Consider the following 6,293-nt stretch of genomic DNA (forward strand, 5'->3'; position numbering starts at 1 on the left):
GTGTACTGGGTTTCTCCTAAGAATAAGTGGGCCACCATGTCATTGCCTCAGACAAAAGGTGCTCATGGCTGTGCAATTGTATTATTTCATACTTTATGTTCACCTTCTTCTAGTTCTGTCCCAAATGTCATGTGCCTACCAAGGGTTAGATCAAGGCCCAGGACTGCATCCCTTGCACTGCTGCTTAGACCTGCAGTCCCAGCTTGACATGCTGTTCAAACTGCCTGCAATCTGGAGGATTCAAGCCCAGCCATCCCATGCAAGGGCCCACACTCTGGCCGCTTCTGTGGTCTCTTTTTGCCTAGATTCTGCCTGGTCACTGTGGGTAGGCGTCCTGCCTGGGGATGCCACCTCCTCCTCAGAGGTGCATGTCATGATCTCCTCGGCTCACTACCCCATTGTTCTGCTAAGTCTGGTCACCTGGTGAAGTGGTCACACCTCCACTGCTAAGATGTGTCATCATAAATTGATGCGTAATCCCTGAGATGACTCTTCGTGGACATAAACAACTGTGTTTCGCCCAATAGTGTAAAACCTCTCTTCATGGTACTTGCCTGATTCCGTTATTATTTGGGAAGTTGCAAAATGGCATTTTTAAAGTTCTCTCATTCCTTCTAAGCAGTTAGTTGATGGTTTGTTGATACTTTCCTTTAAAGATATTCCCTTTGCACCCACCCCACTTTTGAGAATCACTGGGGGACCATGTGTTCTCCTTCACTGTTTTTCTTACCCATTTCCTGCCTTACTTTCTTGGTGCACAGATTTTCCCTGATTTGGCTAGCAAGAGCCCCTAAAACTGGCATTTTTTAATCTGTTTTGGAGCACCTCTTTACTTCCTAAAGAAGGCAATTCAGTTTTTGAACTTTCTCATCTCAGACAAAGAACCAGTCTTTTCTTCAATAAACTTGGGACTGTTTTGTGATCTACTTGTTGGTGCTTGATGTGTAAACTTCTAAGTCATCTGGACATAAGTATCTATCTCTCCATCCATCCATGCATCTACTCATGCATCTATCCACCCACTCATCCACCTATCCATCCATCCATCCACGTGTCTATCTACACATATTTATTTGTATGCATGAATCATATATAATAAAATTATATTTTAAATAAAATTATATTTTAAAATTATATATAGCAATATGTCCTTATATGTGCAAAAATAGTCTATGCAAATGTATATACAGACAAGTGAATATAAACATGAGTGTGTATATGTGTTTATACGCACACACTTGTATTTTAATCACAGGTTCATGAGTGTCCACATTTAGTCACGCTACCCTGGTTTCTTATCCATAACTCAGAGCTCTTCCTTGCATTCCTCCATGTCACCCCCTTTCCTCCCACAGTGAGAGTCTAGCAACTCAGTGAATTTACTGAGTTTCTCTATTTCACAGCGTACATAAGAGTTTTAAAATTGCTGTACTAGCATGATTACTAAAATATAATGGCTGAATTAGTGTGGCTACTTAGAATTTATTGTACTGAGGAAGCAATAGGAATTTTTTTAGTGAATTATTTTTTGAGCAGTCATGTCACCAATTTGATGTTCAGGTGGGTTTACTTGTTGTTTGCCTTTGATTTTAGTATTGCTTTAATTTTGATATTTGGATATGTGAATTATGTGTAAGCTTCCAAAGCCAAGACTATAAACGAGGTTTGCTCCAGGAAGCTTCACATCTAATTAGCCCCTCTGCCCTCTTCCCTGAGGTGCCCCACTGGTCAGTGTAGAATTCAGTGTCCAGTTTATTCTTGCGAGTTTCTCACTGCAAAAATAACTATGAGTATATACACACGCATCTAGATATGTTCATGTATATGAGCATACATGTGCAGCTATGCAAACACTGTAAATTATGCACACATATGCCCGTGGAACACAGATTTGCACGTAACATACATGTGCTCATTACTGTTGGTCCTTCCTTCTCACTCCATGGGTGTCCTATGGCATCCAGTTGTTTGCACTTTGCTTTCATAAAAACTGCTCATCTGTCTTTACAGTTTTCCCCAGGTTCCCTGGACTAGCTACACGCCATTTATACCTCTTTCCATTTTTTAAAAAAAGATTTTATTTATTTATTTGACACAGAGAGAGAGAGATCACAAGTAGGCAGAGAGGCAGGCGGGGTGGGCGGGGAAGCAGGCTCCCTGCTGAGAGGAGAACCTGATGCAGGGCTCCATCCCAAGACCCTGAGATCATGAGCTGAGCTGAAGGCAGAGGCTTAACCCACTGAGCCACCAAGGCACCCTCTACCTCTTTCCTAAAACAAAATTTTAACCACTGAAGTCTTTCATACCTCACATTATTCTTTCACAGGAGAGAATCCAGTTAAGACCTAGTTGGTGGTAAGATGGGGAAGAATGAGAGGAAGTACATCAGCTCTCAGAGGGGACAGAAGTATTCTCCGTACAGCTAAGCCCTGAGAAAGGAAAAGAACCGGGAAGAGCAGCCGAACCTGCTGGGCAGCGGGGCTGAAGTAGGAGAACCCCTAAGATGGGAGCAGTGAGCAGGACCAGTACCACAGGCCGCCAGCACCCTGTGTCCCCACCGCCAGGCCCACAGCCACCCGCTCCACTCAGCTGGAAAGCCGCAAAAGTTCTTCTATGGAAGTCACTCTAGTTCTAAGCTGTTTCATTTGAAAGTCTGCCAGAGAACGCTTTTGCTTGTAACGTGTGTTTGTTGGTACTTAGGGAGTAGAGAAAAAATTGCTCTTAAAAGCTTTTAAACAACAGCAGAAACAATAAATATCACGGAAAAAGTAATTTTTCTTGCAGTCCCCTGCCTCAAATGTTTTCTGGATGCTGAATTTGGAGAGCCAAAGCAGAGCACCTATGGTGTCTTTAACACTTACATGTAAGAAATTGACTTGCTGGCCTTTCTCCTTCGCTTCCTCTTAAAAGAGTCTGTGAATAATCCCATTATTTATAACCTAAGCCTCACACTGGAAAATAATTCTGCCCTTGATCTTTGAATAGACAGGTGGAAAAATGAAAAGACCACACAAATATTTCAGGTGTTTGCAGCGAGCTTTTCATATTGTATTCTTTGGCTTGAATTTCAGTTTGAGGGCATGAGGAAAGGGAAGGTCCAGCAGGAACGTAATTCTAGAGGGGAGGTGGTAGTAGAAGGATGTGTCACATATAGTGGGAAGTTCCAGCCTGGCGATCCTGAATGATCTGCTTTTAAAGCAACAATTACTGGGAAGACTGACCAAACTGCCTGTGGCTATGAACTGGGGGTCAGGTGCCCTCACTGGGTCTGCACAGGCCAGCTCTGGGCTGGTGAGCTCAGACTCCCACCAGTGCCAGGAAGTAAAATGGCTGAAATCAGTTTACCTATGTTGAACATGTTCAGGGTTTTGTTGCTTTTGTATTTATTGCTATAAAGTTAATTCCTGAGCTCCATTTTTTCCTAATGACGAGATTTCCCAAAAGGACATTTTGCTAGTTGCTGTTTGTCACAGTCTTGCCCCACAAGTGGCTCATCCACCGTGTCCTAAGGGAAAGCCCACACGTCCAGCTGCCCATGAGCAGACGTCCTTACTCTGTGAACCCATGGGCTGGACACTGATGCAGGATGCCTCCCACCTGGCCTTGCCTCCCAGCTCTCACCTGTGCAGCAGAGGGCTGCTTGACCCCAGACACCACTTATTCCCTGTTCAGGAAGCAGCTCAGCCTGGAAGCTCTGGTGACGCAGATTTGGGAGGGATGGGAGAAGCCACTGAGAGACTAGGTGTATGCAGCCTAACCTCCACATGTTGCTTTGGAATTACTGACTGACTGACTCAGGGACCTTGGAGATAATTTCTCAGATGGCTCCAATACTCAGCCTCGGTGTGATACTTGCTTATTGCACAGAGACCTCAAGAAGCAGCTTTTGAATAATGTAAATTTAATAATTTGTTATTAAATTTTAGCAACATGAGTTTTCTTCCTTCCTTCATGTAAAGCAGTTTTCTGAGATTTAAAATGAATGTGCTGTTCTCCTAGGCTGAAGTAGAGAGGAGGGTAAGGGTTGGGATTTGAAATGGCAGGCATGAGAGGTGGAGGGCATCTTTCATGGGAAGAGGAAGGTTGCGTATAGCTGGACCTCCTGGGGTAGGCTTTTGGAAGAAGGAGTTGGGAATTTCTGCTGTTTGAAAGTCAAATTGGCCCAGTTGTTAGAGGTGGGGATTCCTCAGAGTTCCTCAGTGTAGGTAGAAATAGTAAGCAGCATTTAAATGTGCCTATGATGGGCCAAGACGTCATGCTCCCGCATATTGAAGATCCTTTCTCATTTTGTTCTTCCTGTCTACAATGCTCAGTGACCTGGATTATAGAGGGAAGTGGCTCAGTTATTTATCATATATCCATAGCAGCTATCCATTATCTTAAAAATTGTGAGGTGATTTTGAATCGCTATTACATGACATAAAATCTCTATTTGAAACTCTGGGAAAGCAGCTGTGGGACAACTACATACCAACAAACTGAATGACCTAGAAGAAATGGGAAAATTCTTAGAAATATACAATTTACCCAGACTGACTCAAAAAGAAATAGAAAATTTGAACTGACTAATTACTGGTAAGGAGACTGAATCAGTACACAAAAATCTCCCAATGAAAAAAAGCCCAGAACCAGTTGTCTTCATTGGTGAATTTTACAAACATTTGATAGATCATTAACACCAAGCTTCTTCAAACTCCTTCAAAAAAATGAAGAAGAGAGAATATTCCCAAATACATTTTATGATGTCAGAATTATCCTGATACACAAACCAGGAAAGGATCTTACTGTATCCCATATCCCTGGTGATAAAGATATAAAAATTCTCAATAAAATACTAGCCAACCAAATTCAGCAATACACTGAAAGTGTCTTTCACCACAATCATTCAACCCTGGGGTTATCCCTTGGCTACAAGGATGATTCAGTATATGTAAATCAATTGATGTGATAATCACATTAATAGATTAATGTGATTATCTCTGTAGTCCCAGAAAAACCATTTGACAAAATTCAGTGTTCACTTGTGATTAAAAAAAAAAAACCTCTTAACAAATTAGGCATCAAAGGAAATATCTTAACATAATGAAGGCCACATATGGCAAGTCCACAGCTCATCTTAGTGAAGGGCTGAAGACATTTCCTCTTAGATCAGGAACAAGTCCCACCACTCCTATTCAGCGTGGTACTAGAGGTGTTTGCCAGAGCAATCAGACAAGAAAAATCACTGGAAAAGAAGAAGTAAAATTGTTTCTATTTGCAGACAATGTGATTTCATATAGAGAAAAATCCTAAAGATACTATCAGAAAAATAGTTAAGTGAATTCTACTAAAACAATGAAAACTAATCAGTGAATTCTGGCAAGTTGTAGGGTACAAAATTAAGGTACAAAATGATAGTGTTTTGGGACACCTGGATGGCTCAGTCATTAAGCATCTGCCTTCAGCTTGAGTCATGAAACCAGCATCCTGGGATCAAGCCCTACTCAGGCTCCCTACTCAGCGGGGAGCCTGCCTCTACCTCTCCTGCTCCCCCTGCTTGTGTTCCCTCTTTCACTGTGTCTTTCTCTGTCAAATAAATAAATAAAATCTTAAAAAAAAAAAAAAGTCGTGGTGTTTCTATACAGTATATGCTGACAATGAAATTTCTGAAAATCAAATAAAGAAATAGATTCCATTTATTATAATATCTAAATAATAAAATACTTAAGAATAAATTCAACCAAGGATTTGAAAGATCTGTACGCTGAAATCTATGAGACATCAGTAAAAGAAATCAAAGACACAAATAAATGGAAAGGTATTCTGTGTTCATACTAGAAGAATTAACATTTTAAAAAGGCAATCCTACACAACCCATCTACAGATTCAATTCAATCCTTAGCAAGATTCCATTGTCACTTTTATTGAAATAGAAAAAACACTCCTAAAACAAATATAGAACCACAAAGGACTTTAAGCAGCCAAAGGAATCCTAAGAATGAAGAACAAAGCAGGAGACATCACTTTTCTGATTTCAAGCTTTCAAAACATTATGATACTGGCATTAAAACAGACAAGCAGGGGCACCTGGGTGGCTCAGTGGGTTAAGCCTCTGCCTTCGGCTCAGGTCAAGTTCCCAGGGTCCCGGGATCAGAGAGCATTGAGCTCTCTACTCAGCAGGGAGCCTGCTCCCCCCCCCCTCTCTCTGCCTGCCTTTTTGCCTGCTTGTGATCTTTCTCTGTCAAACAAGTAACTAAAATAAAATCTTTAAAAACAACAACAACAAAACAGACAAGCAGACTGATGGAACAATA

Source organism: Mustela nivalis, assembly GCF_964662115.1.
Source record: "Mustela nivalis genome assembly, chromosome: 11".
NCBI lineage: Eukaryota > Metazoa > Chordata > Mammalia > Carnivora > Mustelidae > Mustela > Mustela nivalis.